The 18,318-nt window shown below is 38.4% G+C and overlaps 1 protein-coding gene across 2 annotated transcripts in view; it reads right to left on the bottom strand.

The window, feature by feature from the left end:
* The window catches only part of LOC124946900 (autophagy-related protein 16-1), a 341,231-nt gene that overhangs the window by 209,841 nt on the left and 113,072 nt on the right, over positions 1–18,318 (bottom strand). The window lies entirely within an intron of this gene.

Raw genomic sequence — 18,318 nt, 5'->3', positions numbered from 1 at the left:
ATCTTTTTTCCTCTCGTAAAAAATGATGCAGATGATCGTTTACTTCGTAAAGAAGACGATCTTACATTTCCTGTTTTCTTGGAATAATGTCGTTTTAGATTAAAGCGGTAAAGAAAGAAGAAAAATAAAAAAATGCATGCAGATTTTTAATGACGTTAAAGATATAATCAACGACAAAAAAATCATCTTCAGTATCATTATTTAACGTGTTATTTAACCAACTATTTCTGTCTACGACCACTCGGTAAATATTGGATCGTTTTACTGACCCATATATTACATGAAATAATACAGTCATACTGATTCTGATATATTTTTACGATAAACATTTGCTTGGTAAAAAGATTCGAATAAAAATTGGTATTTATTCTAAATCCATGATTTAAATTTAATGTATGAAAAACAATAAATGAACTATTTAGTTTGTTTTATTTCATTTTAATTAATTATACAATATAATTTACTCGCTAACGAATGATATATAATTTCGGCTAATATTAGAATCGTTGAATGTATACGAAATTTTTTTTTTTTAAATAAGAGGCCTCGTTAAGGTCAAATTTTCGAATAAAGATCGCTAGCTCGATGACAGGCGGAAGCACTTAGCGTGTTCTTAAAATCGAATCTCCCAGGATAATGGTCGATCTTCGTGGCGCGAGACGAAGACGTGACTAGTTAGAAAGGATCGGCATCCATGAGAAACGACGAGAAACTCGATAGGTGGAGGGAGTCAATATCGAGCGCATCGTGCAGCACGAGCTAAAAGTGAGCCATGTAAATTTCCAAGATGACTGCTTTACTCGCGCTCTTGTATACGTTATTGGGAGATAGAATTTCATTGGCCTGAGAATCGAATAAAGAGAAACCAAACGAAACGGTGTAAAATACGAGAATCTGAATCGATAAAGTGCACAAATCCGACAACTTTTGTCCATTCAATTTCCTTTCTCTTCTACGGCAAATATACTATACTAAATGTCTCGTTATCCTTACGATATGAATTTTCAACAACGATATATGCAAAATTCCTGCTATTTCTATAGCAAATCTTACACCTACTCGTTCATAAATATTTTGAATACCAAAAAGTTTATCATCTTTGGACGCTTCTAACGACATTCTTGAATGTTGTACGAACACGAGAGTCCTTTTTTTTTTTCTTTTTATTTTTTTCGTTATGAGCAAGAAGATTAAAATGATTTAGTATAGAGTCGCACGAATCTACAGAGAGAGAGACTATCGAGAATTATCGTAATGCAATTTATCGTGCGTATGCGATTTGGTCGGATCCATGTGAGGATTATCGACTATGTTAATGAACCGGAGCAGAGATAATGGCGCTAGTCATTTATGCTTCAAGATTCTCTGAACGTCATGGAATCATATCATCGGTAGCTTGTAAACCGACGGACCGTGTAATTATCGATTACGACGTATCCTAGTTTACACAGCTTCCAAGCTTGAAACATATCGTAGAAGAAAAATGTATGATACGGGTTCAAATATTTTTTCGTTAACCCTTGACTCGTTCACATGACACAGTTATCAAGTTACAATTAAAAATACCGCCTACTCGTGCTGGTTTTTATAGACGAGCCATGTTTTACAGTTATACGATTGTAAAACGACTAGGCATTGCTAGGACGAAAGATCGGGAGGTCATATCGCGATGCTTTGGAGAGATGACCGACCTGAAAAACGAAGGACCTATCGCTCGAAGACATTACGGTACCAGCATGGTTAACCGCAGGAGACCCACTGACCCAACGGACGAGCTTCATTGGCCAAATCTGCATTCTATCAGTGTTCGTCAACTACGAAGATGATCATCGATGAAGATCCGTTCTATGATCACAATACTTAAAGCGAGTTAACTCGGTAATTCTCTCGAATTAGAAGTTTTATGCGAGTGAGGATGCATTTTCAGATATAAAGAAAGATATCAAACGGGGAAACGGAGAGTACGATTTATCAAACGATTTATCAAGATCAATTTAACGAGTGATCGGTAGATGTGAAAACGAGCCATCTCGTGAAATCGTTAAAAATTTACTACCAAGCTCGATATCCGAAAGATGGGAGAGAGAGTCCGGCGTCGATATTCTCATCGCGTCGCGCGCATCCAAGAGATACGAATTTAAGACGGGCCGGATTCTATTACCCACTTTATCGCTTCTCATTTCCATATGCTCGTGGTGGAGTCGTTCTCTTCCGACGCATAATTTGCTAGATGATCGACCGTATCTGGCAACACTATCTCGGGGTGTAGTAAAATTTTTAAATAAATTCTCAGATGTAGGAGTGTGTATTTATACTTATATCGATATATATGTATACATGTATATACGTAATACATATATATATATATATGTATATATGTATATATGTATATATGTATATATGCGTAGATAGTGCACGTGAGTTTATAAGCTCGCAATAGCATTCCCTCGATCAATCCGCAATGCGTTCGTTTAGCAGAGCACACAGAGTCGAATCAATGTGAACGACACTCGAACATCGAACTGAACAAAGCGAGCAGCTCGAAATGTCGATCGCGTCGACAATGCGGTCACTGCGATCGGGCTGATCTGGAAGCTCGACCTTATTACATCGGGATAATGTCCCAAAGGAACGCCGTTATCCAAGCGGTACCATCATTCACTATACGTCGTCTCAAATACGAGGCTCGTTCTACTATAAGATGTCCACTGCGAGTCATTTATCAAAAGTCAAGAGATGCGTCCTTCCTATCGACGCATCCCCGCGGAATTATCTACCTTTTACTGCCAGCTGAAGCACAGAATTCCGAGCAATCTGTTCTCTCCTCGAATTATCCAACGTTTACCTCGGACTATCGATCGCTACAGTGAATTCGAAATTCCCACGGAGCAATCCTAACACGATGGCACGGCTCGTTCAAATCGAAAGTGATTTTCCACCAAGTGCTTCCTCTACGTATTCTTTGCAAGGTCGAATTCAAAGTCTTACCTTATCTATCGTTCTAGCATTTTAATGATCGATACATTCAAAGTAGTTTCGACCTTTCCAAAGGAATTGAAGATAAAAAGATCTTTAACACTTTAAATTAACCCATTAGATCGTATGTGAAGCATGAGATTTCTTATTAATAGTCTCCTCACCCTTGTTTGTGATTTCGTTTCGTTCAAAAATCGTAGATAGCTGATATGTCGGTAAAAAAGATAACGAGAGACAAATAAGAAGATAAGATTTTCGTTTTAATGAATTGAGCCACCTAAGGAATTGAAAGCGAGTACACGTTGTAAAACTAGTTTGAGGTAGTTTAGTGGCTACCTTCGCCAAGAAAGAACGTCGAAGTAGTCAAGTGGGCGACTGGTTGGAACGAAAGAGGGTTCTACGTTTACTTGGCTCTCTTTTCTTCCTGCCATGGGTGTGGAATGTCGCAGTGTATCGAAAAGAAAGAAAGAAAGAGACAGTGGCTACTGGATGTGGTATCTGAAAACGGGGATTGAATGTAGAGAACCGGAAAGAATATGGAAACGGAAAGGCTGCGTGGAAGAGAGATGAAAAACGAGAAATACGAAAGAGAACGAAAGAGATAGCAAAACGTGAGTGACGATGTAAGAGAGAAAAGTGGTAAGAATGGTGGAATCTGTACGACATAGACGAAAAAGAAAAAGAAGAAAAATAAGAAAATGAAGGGGGAAAGAGAGAGAGAGAGTGAAAGAGAGAGAGAAAACCGTTGTCAAGAGGAAAGCGTACATTCCAGAGGGGGTTGAAGTAAGGAAGGTTGAGTATACTGAACGAAACGGTGGCAAAATGTGGTTTGGGAAAAGGGACGAAGAGCCAGCAAGAGCTTCGATCCTTCTCTTTGGCTTCTATGTTGGTTATATCGGACCGAACCGGATAGCGCGTGGTATCACGTAAATCCAAAGAAAACACCTCTTCGTCTTCTCTCTCTCTCTCTCTCTCTCTCTGCGTTCGTCTTTCTTCGATGTGTTTCGGCTGGCTATCTTCGAGAACAAGCATTCTGAAGAAAGCGTAAAAGAGAGAGATCGAAAGAGAGAAAGAGAGAAAAAGAAAGAGAAAGAAAAAGATATAGACAGAGAGTGAGAGTGTGTGTGAGAGAGAGAGAGAGAGAGAGAGAAGAAAAGAGAAAGAGAACATTTTCTACCCACATTCTTCCCGCAGGATTGCACCCGCGAACGAAAGAGGGTTGATAGTGTATACATGCGATGGAAAGAGAAAGAAAAGTTGAAAGAAAAAGCACAGGGAGGAGAATAAACTACCGACACATCCCTCCTGCTACGACACGGAGAAAGAACTTTGGCTTAGATACATATCGGTTGGGAAAACTCACTTTTATTTGCGCTAGGAATACTTCGATATATTTGTTGTCCTTGAATTTAAAAATGTAAATCATCGAGATATTGTTTTTATTGACAAAATTCCTTCAAGAAACCGGAACAAATGAAAGGAATTTCTTTGTAGATTATAATAAAATTATTTAATAATAACAAAAAGTTAAAATGTAGAACTTAACTCTATCAGATCTACGTGTTATGTCCGCCGGCGACATTGGTTCGACTTTGATTGATTGTTTATTTATCGGTCAGCCTCGTTACGCCTATTCGTTTCTTCCAAGAATAAACAATCACAAAACGTAAGATCGAAACATAACGACCATAACGTATTTACGCCACGCATCGGTTATTATAGAATGAACGAGTCCTTCCGTTAAATAAACAAAATAATCTATACGAACGTCCAAATCGATTAAGCATATATTTATCATTTATTTCCGTTATATAAAGTCGCATAAACGTTATACTAAATTTAGTTTCTTCGACGAGTTATACTAAAGTCGTAAGCGACAAAAAAAAAAAAAAAAAAAAAAAGAAAAAGAAAAAGAGAAAAAGAAAAACAAAATTCGACATGAAATCGATCATTTGTCATTTAATTTTCTTTCTCCTCGAATCAAAGTAAAATCATAAAAACTTAATATATTTAAATTTTTAAATCTCTTCGCAATCCTCTGACATATCTCTGTATACTTATCTACTTCTAGTAAAAGCTATACTTACCTGACTGCACATAGGAGCAGAACCAAGGAAAACGTCATATAGCTATTGATCTTCCTTAATTACAGACTCATTAAGCGTCCAATACGCCCACCGTTTGCAAATCTCTCTGAGCGAACGTCTCTATCGCTCCACTTTGCATTTACCATTCGTCTTTGCACTTTACGCATACCTAGTTTCTCCGACATTTATTTTCGAACGTAAACGTCAGCCTTCGTTTTCTAAACGCTCCTCCAACAGTGGTTCTCGGCTATTCCTCTGCAATATCTACAAAACGATCTTGTGGTTGCAGCGGTCACGTGGTTCTTATTTCATCTTACGTAGCATAATCTAAGTACTTAGATTCAATATGCGCTTGAAGTTACTTCTACGAAATCGTATCAGGAAATGTTTCAAGGTAGGAAAGGTGATCGATGAAAATAAACACTCACCGTGACGCCGCTTATTTACTTCGAACAAACATAAGGAGATCGGTCTAGCAGCAATCGTTCGTTTTGATCGCGAAAAGACGTAAAGCAAGAATCGATACAATTGTTCGATTAAATATTCGACGCGGGTACTGATCCTATTATCTCTACGAAATGGGAACGATAACAATGTTGCCGAGTTTGTCTAATTTTATTACCGTACACGTACCGGTCCTATACACACACGGCCAATTATGCTAATCGCCGATCCGAACTTACAAAATTAACTTGCTTTTGCAGACAGCCAATTTCAACTCGTCGACTTCCAAAATATCTCCCGTGGTTTAATGCAAATGGCTACGTGCTGTCTATTCCGGTATACAATGGTTAACAGGCTCATTATCAACTTGTTTTCCCATGATACATTCGTAAATTTAATTAGATATTGTAACTTATATCTACTCCAATAAGAACGTAAGTACAAACACAACTGACTTTAGTTTTTCGTTTTCACCTTTATCCCATCTATCGTCTAACCTCGTAAAAGTAACACAAAGTAATATCGCCTTCGGAATTCGTGACAATTAGCGCGTTGAGCTTTTATTGGTGGTCGGAGGACAATAAGTTTGAGAAGCTTCCACGGTGCTCGTTGATTTCCCATGGGACACTAATCCTATTCGGTACGGATGTCTTTTTGTCGCTAGTTAGCTATTTTTATCCGACCTCACACGCTTACTCCATGAAACCATCCCTGAACGCGTCACTGAACTTTTCTCTAAGTATAGAATAGTTTGTCGGAATAGCGAAGTATTAGAGATATTTCCACAATATGAAAAGATCAACGAAGGACTTTTTTAATCAGAATCGATAATCATAGTGAATTTTAAATGAGAAAAATGGGATGAATTTAAGCAAAAGGAAAAAAAAAATCTCTCGCTAAAAAGAATCGTTATTTTCTTTTGCATAATTCATAAATTCATGAGTTCATATTATTTCATCATATTTCTATAGGGATATAAGGGTATGATAAAATGGAGCATCGACGATACGTGAGAAAGTAAAACAGTAATTAGTAGTCGGTAAACATCGATATTGCAAATTCACCCTACTGAAATAATACGTCGTGCTGTATACATTAATGGAAATTATTCAAGCCTCATGAGATCCATTTAAAATTTGGTGAAAGATCAACGTTATCGTGCGATACGTGCGATCGTAAAATCGAACCAGCTGGAAGAAAGAAAGAAAGGAAGGGAGGAAGGAAGGAAGGAAGGAAGGAAGGAAGGAAGGAAGGAAGGAAGGAAGAAAGGAAGGAAGAAAGAAAGGAAATCGTTTAAAAAATCATCTCGACTTGCCGAGAAGATATCGATTGATCGAGACAAGAATACCGGAAAGGATAATATCGCGATCAGGAAATAACCAGAAAGATTACGGAACTCCGATCGACTGAGAAACGACGAGTTTGGATGTGTTAAACAAGAATCGTTCGTCAAGAATCCGGGAAATTGTAAAGCTATGAAAGGTTCATATGTGATGACAGATGATCGACCAATGATATCATTTCATTCGCGATGTGTGGAATGTTGATCATTGCTGCTGCTTCTGCTGCTGTTGCTAATATTATTGTTGTTGTTGTTTTTGTTGCTGCTCCTGCTGCTGCTGCTAACTCCTACTGCTTCTGTGATGCTGGTGATGCTGGTGCGTCGATCGTATTCGTTGCGTGAACGAACGAATGGCATAACGAGAAAGGAAGACGAGGAGAAAGAGCAACAAAGAGCGAATGCCGAATATATCGAGGGAGGAAAAGAGTCGAGGGAGGTTGAAGCCGATAGGCTAACTGAAAACGGACCGGTGACTCTGTAAACGCAGCGAATGCCAATGCAGCATAACGATACAGCCAAATGGTTCAACCATTACCGCGCCAATATTACCTGCTCAACTGAATTATTGTGTCGAGCGACCGCACGAAATATCTGGCATCGATATTGAATCGATGGGGGAACCGTTGGCGCGAGATACCAAGTAGAGAGATAGGGAAAAAGATAGAGAAAGAAAAAGATGAAGGGGTGAAGAGAGAAAAGTGGAAATTGTGAAAGCAAAGAGATAAAGAGAAAAAGAGTGGACGGGGAATAGGAAGGCAAGGGGAAACCTTGACGAGACGGGATCCTTCGACCGAACAAAAGCACAATTTTATACGATTACTTTCGATAAATTCCGTTTCCATTGTAGCGCCTCGTAGATTAGCATACAGACAAGTTCGAACAAGCACCTCCTATTGTTCCTCTTTTGGACCTCCGGCCTTCAATTCCTCCCTCTTAATTATCGCGCATATAATTATTTCCATCAGAACTTCCGGGCTTGGCCGTTCGACTGCTGCTCGAAGGAACCGACGGAAGAAATAATTAATGACGAGTTTGGCACGACGACGACGACGAAGACATTGTCCATGTTCTTCTCAGTTTTATTTTAAAGTTTTCAACGTGCTTTAGCGAAGTTTAAACGAAGAGCGATAGAAGAGAGAAAGAGTACCGATGAAAATGCTTTTCGAAAAAGACAAGTTTGTTTGTTAACTGTCGGCGATTTCATAATGAGCGCAATTTTCGTTTACGCAACGAATATTTAATATATTATCCTTTTCTATAATACATATTTAATTTTTTTATTTGTAAGACTGGAATATCCAAGATATTTAGAAATTATTTGCCATCCCTTTTTTACTTCTTTTACAAACAAACAAACAAAAAAATCATAATAATTTTTCATATAATGTTATTTTGTATTGAGTTGCAAAATAATTATATGTAAAAATTATTCACAGAGAAGACAGAAAAAAGTATGTTCTTTAAAATGATCTTTCTTCGAAGTCTCTACGGCTCTCAATTACTGAAATATTTCCATGTAAATGAAATATGTTTGAATTGACACTTTGATCTACATAATATCTTGAAAGGGCCATTGACCTATATAATTCCGTGGAAAACATTAACCTGCATTTATTTCTGAAATTACACGCTCGACTGGTTTTGCGACGAGACACTTTTTTTTTTATCCTACCCAACGTGTAGAAAACACTAATATACCTGTTCGAATTGAAAATGTTAATTTGTTTGAAGTGACATTGACAACTATATGATTCCGTAGTAAACATTAACTTTTATTTGTTTCTGGAATTACATGATCAATTATATTTTTCGATGAAACATTTTTTTTAATCCTATAGAATTCGTAAAAGACCCAAATCAAAAAAATTAACTTTTTAACCTATAATAATTTTTTGACCAATATAATTTCGTAGAAAGCTTTTTTTCCTATAATTACACGTTGAACTGATTTCCCAACGAGACATTTTCGTTCTTACTCATATTCATGGAAAAAAAAAAAAAGAAAGAAAAAAAACAACGCACGGATATATGTATTATAATTATCCGAATTAAAAAAGTTAATATTTCAGAGGCAACATCTACATCAAAAATTGTAGAGTCATGAAAAAAAAAAAAAATCATCTTCAAAGAGAAAATCCAACCTGTTCATATAATTATTTAGATTTTATACGAGCATAATACGAACGATTTTGTCAATACAGAAGATGGAGATACTTTTATATCGTTGTAAGATATTTAATGATACAACTGTAAAATGCAAATATAGAATTAAAAGAAGAAAAACAAAAATTAAATTTGTTTAAATCTTGATTAATTAAGGAAAGAAATCTACAATCTGACAATATTCTCGGGAATAAATGATAATAATAACGTGGAATTACGCGGACTAGACGGCGAACCGAATGAAAATCAGATTATTTGGTGCGTAGTCATTTCCCGCCGCACGGTGAACTAAAGTTATTTGCGAGAGGGCAACGAAGCATAGAGCCCCACCGCGGTGCATTTACTTCACGATTCCACGAATCGCGAAATCGCAATTTATGGACTGTGCAGACTGTGCTTCATGGCTAATATTCATCGAATTCATTTTGCGGATGTCAATCAATTAGATATAATATTGGTGAATTGGACACCATCGTTGAAACTAACGATCACTCGTAAAACCTCCAAGTATTGAGACCTTCGAACTTTCCTCTGTTTCAATACGATGGAGTATTTCAATCATTTAATATTTTCCATGAATAAATCGAAAATTTTGGAAATTAGTTGAGTTTTTATCGGAAAACCATCAGGGAATTTTAATCACAATGAAGAACTAATAAACCGATCATATCGATCGAATTTTCAACATATGTGTTCGTTCATTCTCTATCATATATTTCAAGATCGAAAGGACGAACTTTTTCACATCTACCTCGTCCCATCTTCCCCATCCCGATATATGGGCCATCATGTGTCAACACTATACATTTTATCGAATATCTGTCATGGCTTAGAATCTCGTTGTTCGCTAAATAATTACAATGAAATTTGATATTTGACAGACTTCTGATTATGAATTAAATCAATTTTATGCTTTTGCATTAGCATTTACGTCAACGCCATAGTTGTTATACAAATAATAATTTAAAATAAGAAAAGAAGTATAAATTAAAAACAAAAAAAAAAAAAAAAAAAAAAAAAAAAAAAAAAATACTTTGAAAATCCTATTTTCATAGTGCCATTCGAAGATGGATCAATTTCAACGTCTATCAACAACATATTCGATAATTTGGTTTGTAACGAAAAAAAAAAAAAAAAAAAAAAAAAAAAAAAAAGAAAAACAGATAATAAAAAAGATAATACCGACAGTTAAAGTTAAAAATAGCTGATACGTGCTCATACTATATATTTGTACAATCTAAAAATACTACATATTTATACAATATATAAAAATAAGAGTAGTTTATTTGTTTGGTGGGTTTATCGATTGGAAAAAAAAAAAACTGAAAGAAAGAAAAAAAAAAAAAAAAAAAATATTGAAAAGTGAGAGTGTGGATTTATATAAAATCGAAAAGTGACCGTGAGAATCGTTTTCGTTTACTCGATTAAATTTCCTACGATCGTAGTTACGTACGTACATACATACATACATACATACATACATATATACATACGTACGCACTTACATGTCTCGACAGTGTCGCTGATAACATTGTAACTCTTTGAGAAAGAGGAGAGTCGCGAGAAAAGCATATTCGAGAAAGGAAGGAAAGATTTCCAGGTAGTAATAGAGCGAAGAACACCCCGAAGCGCACCGTGAGCCTCGGCACTCGGTCGGTTAATGCGATTGTTATTACACGCATTATCTCCCTGTGAGTAATCATGTTTCGCATTACCATGGCTCGTTTCTCGATCAGGCCGTCTCCGAGCGGATCCTCCTACGGATCGGTGCTCGTGCGCGGATAACGTAACGCCCACTCGAGCGCAAATCACCGTTCGCAAACACGCGTGCACCGGCTTTTATATTATGCTACCACGGAAACCGAGAGTGATCCCGACAGAATGTAATACGCGAACGCGATGATCTCCATAGCAAGCCAAAGGCAAAACGAGCTCTAGCTCGATGGATGGATGGATGAATGGATAGATAGATGGATGGATGGATAGATGGATAGATGGCTGGATGGATGAGTGGATGTATCTTTGTCGAGCTTTAGTAAAATAGTTTTAAAACAGGAGAGAGAAATTCGATCGTTTCGTATATCGTAATCGATTTATAAAATCGTTTGACCTCTATATCCATTTAGATACTTACATGCTTCGTTTGTTTTAATTAAAAGAAAATTCGATCGTTACGTTGAAAATAAATAAATTCGATGAAATCGCTATCGACGAAGGAAACGAAGTTGCCCTCTTAACGTATGCCAACCGAGTACATTCGCTCGTTCCCATGGGCTAGTACGTGCACTGAACTTAATGGTTCGTTCTACGGTAATACTCCGGAGACTGATACTTTCTTCGCTCGGTTGACTCGTACTCGAATAAACCAACAATACAAAGCTTGGAATAATAAGAATATTACTTCGTATGCAGGGAGTCAGAAGAAAAAAAAAAGAAAAAAAAAGAAAAAAAGAAGAAAAAAAAAACTAAAAAAGAAAAAAACGTTAACGTTAAATCGTTGTAAATATAAACAAAGGATTCCTTGTTTCTTTCTTAGTAAAAGCAGGAAATAAATTATACGCTATATTGAAATTTTCTACATTGAATTTTTATACATAGGACTGACTAACCGACTTGAAATTAAACTCGACTTGACTAGGGAATATATACTACGTCGTTTTCAAAAATTCATATATCCAAGCTAATCGCGTTTCGCGTTCATTCGCTTTTATAAGGACGTCGATGGAAACGTAAATGCGTCAGCGACGGAAGTAGTAGCGAGCCAACTCGATCGTCCACCGTGGAGCCAAAGTCCAAAAAAGCGAAATCACATTCTTCCATTCTTCATCCTATTATCGTGAGAAGTAACGAAGCGAATGAGACAAGAGAGATAGATAGATAGATAGATAAAGAGAGAGAGAGAGAGAGAGAGAGAGAGAACGAAGGAAAAAGATACTATGAGAAAAGAGGATGGTAAGTGGAGAACGAGCGAGAAAAGGGGTCACGAGATGGGCGTTTCTAACGAGATTCAACTGCGAGGAAGATCGGATTTAGGAAGCGACAACGTAGTGGATTCGAAAGGGCGGAAGTTGGGGTTTGAGGATAGGAAGCTGGACGAAGGCCCAACCTAGACTCGTGGCTCTTACGGTCGAGGCGACGGACTTATTAGTTGGCTACGCTAGACTCAAGTAATTAAGCCAAAACTTCTAATTATGAAAGTCCTTCGTTAGCTCTCTGGTATATAGATGGTGAGAAAGCGAGAGAAAGAGAGAGAGAGAGAGAGAGAGAGAGAGAGAAAAGGGAGGTGAGGGGATAGACAGATAGGGATGGAAAGATGCGCATACACGAATATCGAACTAACGTAGACAGAGACAGGGGTCTTATCCTTCTTCTCCCATGCAGGCCCTTTAATCGAGAGAGTTTGCCCTTTCTAAATTAGGTTTTAGAATCCCTCTTATTACTATTCGGATAATAAGTAAATTGGAACATTGAGAATAACGTAAAATATCTTCTCAAATATATCGGGATAAAGAAAGGTTATTGAGAATTTATCTGAAAAGGTCCAGCGTATCTACCTAGCCGGATTCGGCTACTTTCCTGGAGTACCTTGGTCGCTCGTGCCGGGAAATTCCGACAAGGGACCTCGTTAAAGATTCACCTACCCCACGTCGGCCGTATTAAGGCTGAACGAGCCACTTTGCGAATGGAGATTCGCGGAATACATACATACAGATATATAGTCTATATCCAGCTGCCGATAAATTTCTTATGGCTCGACTCGCTACTCTACTATTGCTTCGAACCTGACTTTCTCCATCTCTCTCTCTCTCTCTCTCTCTCTCTCTTCCCCCCCCCTCTTTCTCTTTTTCTCTCATTTATCCATCGACTTACTAGGGCCGTCCGGCTTACTTTCGAGGCCGAAAAGCTTCCAAGTAAAAGAGAATTCTATTCGATCCTTTTCCGCTGTACGATCACGATAAAATATACCTTCGAAATAATAGATGTAACGTGATTCAATAGCGAATGTACGTTAAATGATAGTCACGCGACGATCGTTAGTTTCGCGAGATAAGAAATACGATTGTATACTAGCGAGGATCAAGTCGCAAGATCGTTGCTCTAAGGTATCCTCTCTTCTCTCTCTCTCTCTCTCTCTCTCTCCCTTTCTCTCTCTTTCTCTCTCTATCTATCTATCTATCTATCTCTCTAGAATTCTAAACATCGAACTCAATAGAGCTAGAGTAGGAGTTTGAATAAAACCATCTAGATGGTAGTAGAAACGCTTCGAAGTCATCGATACTTCCGTACAACGGTTTCTCCTATACGTTGTACGTGTAAAGCGTTCAGAAACGTAATTATGCACGATTGTAGCATTAATTAAACTAATTATCGTACGCGTCTTCGTATTTAACGTGACGACAAGTTCAAAATCTGTATATGCGCGACAGAGAGAGAGAGAGAGAGAGCGAGAGAGAGAGAGAGAGAGAGAGAGAGAAAGAGAGAGAGAGAAGTTTGTTATGTATTTACACGATCTTCCGAGAAGAGAACATGAAAATCAAGAGAGAAATAGAGAGAAAGGAGAGAAGATAGAAGGTACGAAGATCTTTAGGTAAAGAAAATAGTTTTACCGTAATTCTCGTTACTTCAAGGAAAAGTCGAGAACGTTGGAAAGACGAAGTCGGCCGTTTACTGTGCTGCCAACGAACAAACTTCGACGAATTTCGTTTAATTGACCCTACCCTACAAAGACGAAGTTTCTATTCGAAAAGGACGAAACTTCGGAAGACACAGAACCACCGTTTGACCTCGGTATACCGACCGTTTCGGCGCTGTGGTTAGACCAAACGACGAAATCCTATTGTGTTTCCTTTCCTCCGGAATGGAGGTGTAAGCTACAAGTATCGAACTTGTCTTCTAGAAAAGAATTTTATTTGTATAAACGTTGAAATAGTGTCACCCTTTGTACTATTGGAAAATCACTGTCCCAGGATCGTTTCGAAGTAACTCCCTTAAACCAGTTTTACAATATTCTAAAGTCTGCCTATACTCCCAGTATATTCGAGCGAGATATCCGATAACGAATAGTATATTCTCGTATTCCGAAGATTACAATTCGCACTCGGATTGCATAATGCAATATCAAATCACTTTGAGAGACTCGTGTATCGCGTAATCTCCTTTAGCGAAAATGAAACCGAATCGAAGACGAAGTTGAAGCTAAGCTACTCCTTCAAGAGGGAGAGATACAATATTTACAGATAGAAAGGGGGAGAGAGAGTTAGAGAGAGAGAGAGAGAGAGAGAGAGAGAGAGAGAGAGAGAGAGAGACAGTGAGAGATAGAAAAGGAGAGGGAAATTCGTAACCGCAATAGCTTCTATCCCCCGCACATTACGTCTCTCCGAGGAGTTTATAATCTCGGTTGTGGCATAAACTAACGTTCACTTTCTTGCATTCCCTAGTTTCGCTTGAACCGAGCGAAGTATAACCGGTTTCACTAAGTACATTGTTACCGGACTAGAAGGGGAAGATGGCTTTTCGAAAGGCTAATCTTCCGGTAAACGGCATTCTGTAGTAGGTGGATGAAAAAGAGAAAGAGAGCGAGAGAGAGAGAGAGAGAGAAAGAAAAAGAGAAATAGAGAGGTAGGTAAATAGGGATCTTCTTGATCGGACGAGGTAACTACGTGCCTGGAGTAGACACTTTTCGATCGAAGGCGATGAAGGGAAGAAGAAGGGCAATAAGTGCGTGACAGCTTCATGCGTCGACCTTTTTCGATGGATCGATCGAATCGAGAGCGTACGCGTCTTATTTATATAAGTACATTATATACGCCTCGGTCTCGCCCACGTACTCGTACGTGGCACTCCTACTTGGCAACGCACGTACATAGGTATACGTGCCGTGCGAAATGCACGCTTCGCGCTTGGTTTGCGCGCGCTAGCTAGCTAGCTAGCTAGCTTAGCTTGCTAGCGAGCTATCTAGCGAGCGAGCGAGCAAGAGAGCAAACTCACCGAGGGTCTCGCTTATCGATGTATGCCCCTCTTGAATTATGGTACCACCCACAAGCAGTTCTCGATCGCATAAATTATTCAGGACCGAATGCGCACCTGTAATGGAGCAAATCAGTTCCGTGTAAACACCGTGCTTGCGTTTGCAATTACTTTCTGGCAGATTTAATCTTCCCTGAGAAACTACACACTCCGAAGAAGCTGACGAGGAAGAGGACGATGAGATAGAGAGAGGAGCGAAAATAGAAAGAAGAGGAGAACGGCAAGAGGAAAAGGAAAAGGAAAAGGAACAAGAGGAGGAGGAGAAGGAGGAGGAGGGAAAGGAGGATACAAGGCCGCGAGAAAGGGAGGATATTTTAAGTCGTGGCAAGTCGTTCCGCAGTGGCAGCTTAGCTTTATCGCCTTACTCTCCTTCGTTAATTTCGTACTAGGCGATACTCGTCTGGCTAGCGCGTAGTTACGCCTACATGTTTCGGTATAAAAACGTTAATTAAATTCCGTCAACGTCATAATATCCTGCCGTTTAATGGCGATGACCCGCTTGGTCATCGTTAAATATATTATCGTTGCATCGTGAACGGCCATTTACACTTCACCCCACCATCGTTCCTTATTTTCTCGATAATCGCGCGCATTCATTAGAGAGTATTACAGTCGATCCCTTTGTGATATAGTAAAGTAGTAAAAGTCGTTGCTCGATCCGACACAAACTCGTAGAAACGTATACTTACTCTTGGAGACTCGAAGTCGAACGGCTAAAAATTACAACCGTAGCCTTCGGGACAGATTAAATCCTACTCACGCAAGAAACCGTGCGAGTACCCTGATGCGAATAAAAGGGACACGAAAAAAAGTTCTTCTGCCTTCTTCTATGCAGCTCGAAGTCGAGGAGGCGAGACGGCTACCGATGCTGCATCGAATTTGCATGCAACGTGCAACATAGATACGATCGCAGTATCATCTGCCTCTTCGTAAACACGAAGGGTGTGAAGGAGAGAATCAATAGAGCAAAGAGTCCAAGAGAGAGTAGAGAGTTGGCAAGAAACGAGCGTGCCACGTCGTCGTCGTTTCTTCCTTATCGTTCTCTCTCTCTCTCTCTCTCTCTCTCTCTCTCTCTCTCTCTCTTTCTTTCATCTCTTCATCCTCAACTATTTCCTTGCAAGGTAGCTTTCATTCTGCGCGTCTACTTCCACTTTATCCTTTTTCTCTCAACCACGACTAACCCTCCGGTGTTAAGATGCTCTGCTCGACTTTATTATGATTATGAAACTAACAAAGATGGTACTCGGTACTTCTCGAGAGCCACCCTCTTTCCTATCCTCTCTATCTTCGTTCGACTTTCGTCAGGAACTTCTTCTCGAATAGCGAACCTATTCCGAGAGACGAATCAAGACTTTCCTTGCGTTGCTGGCGAGCAATGCGAGTACCTTCCTTCCTTCCTTCCTTCCTTCCTTCCTTCCTTCCTTCCTTCCTTCCTTCCTTCCTTCCTTCCTTCCTTCCTTCCTTCCTTTCTTCCTTCCTTCCCTTCTTCCACTCTTCTTTTAGCCGTACAGGCTTGCTCTTGGCATAACGCGCGAGAAAAGAAAAAAAGAAAATTGTACGAAGAGCGAAGAGAAGAGAATCCTTTCGATAAAATGCAACGAGTATTCAGCTTTGCGCTCTATACTCTCCAAGATAGACGTGATAAAAAGCAGAAGAAGCACTCGAAGATGTGGAGAGGAATGATATCAAAGCGAAAGATGGAACGCTGCTGAATCGAATCGTTCCCTTTGTTTATCAACGAGAGAAGAGACTCCTGCGTCGTGATTTAAACTCGTTTAGAAACTAAATATTGTCTCAGGTCCCGTTGAATATAAAACTTCCATCGTTATGCGATATTTTATTCTCGAAACGCTTCGAAATACGTAGCAGATTATTTCGAGAGACAGAGACAGAGAGAGAGAGAGAGAGAGAGAGAGAGAGAAAAAGAGAGAGAGAGAGAGAGCAAGAGAAAAAGAGAGAGAGCAAGAGAAAGGGACGGAGGGAAGGAGAAAAAGATTAATTCGAATCTCGAGTTTAGAACAATTTGTTAAAACATTTCTATGACGTCCGTTAATGTCTCTAAGAATAATCGATCATAATATTTTTTAATCATAATCGTCGATGATTCGATTGTTTTCTTTTTCCCATAATATTAATTGCAAATTTTGTTATTCCTCGTTGTTGTTCGTTATTTCTTGTTTCTTTATTTATCTAAACAAAAACTTTTGTTTTGTCTAAAACATGAAACATGTTTGAAATAAGAGAATTCCGAGCAATGCGATATATTCGACATATGGTGTCCTCCGAAGAATGTACAATAGAGAAAAAGGATGTAATCGAAAAAGAATCGAAAATCGAAAGTAGAAACGTGCACACGAGTCACTTGAGAAATTTCTTTCATAAGAATATTTATGATATATAAATCGTAATATTGATCGATTTAGATCGTAAGTGTTATGTAATTCCGTGGAAATTACTTAGTCAGATTTGAAATAAACAATTTCTTGTATCTTTGACATGAAACATTAGAAAGAAACGTAGAAGGATTAAAAAAAAAAAAAAAGAAGTAGAAGATGATAAAAAGGAAATAAGATGAAATGAAAAGTAGATAGCTGACTGAAGGTTCTCTATCAAATGAGAGAAAGATTTCTGAGAGACTATAGTCATTATTCCATGTTCTAATCTGTTGTACGAGTTCATTTCTTAATGAAAATGAACCTTTGTGGTTGACCACGTCTGGACAACAACGAAAGGATCCAATAATCGTTGTCAAAGAATAATGAGATAATAGTTTCGTGATAAGGGGATCAGTCTTATCCTTGTGTTTAATACAAAACGATTACTTTAAGATTTCACAATGAAAGAAACGGAGAAAAAAAGGAGATCGAGAATACGAGATTGAGAAAAAAAAAAAAAAAAAACGAGATCGAGAAGTTCTTGAACGAATTGAATGTAACAATAATGACGAATCTATAGATCGATACAAATGCTTCTCTACTCTTGAAACGGCTACGGGGAAAAAGAATAAAGACGAAAAAGACCAAGTGTTACTATCTTCGTATTTCCTTCCATATTGAAACAGCTGTTTCTAGGAATTAAAGAAATAGATTTGTTTTTTTTTTGCAATAACGATAAGATAGAAAGAATTGAACATGTTCAAAGATGAAAAAAGAATGTGAACGAAGATAGAGAGAAAAATGAAAAGGGGTTGGTCGTGAAAGGGTGGAGGGTGACTTGAGAAAGAGAATAAAAAGAAGAAAGAAAAGTGACGGATAAACGCGTTTGAAATAGATCGAAAAA

Source organism: Vespa velutina, chromosome 2, assembly GCF_912470025.1.
Source record: "Vespa velutina chromosome 2, iVesVel2.1, whole genome shotgun sequence".
NCBI classification, from domain to species: Eukaryota; Metazoa; Arthropoda; class Insecta; order Hymenoptera; family Vespidae; genus Vespa; species Vespa velutina.
This window is presented reverse-complemented; position numbering and strand designations above follow the sequence as displayed.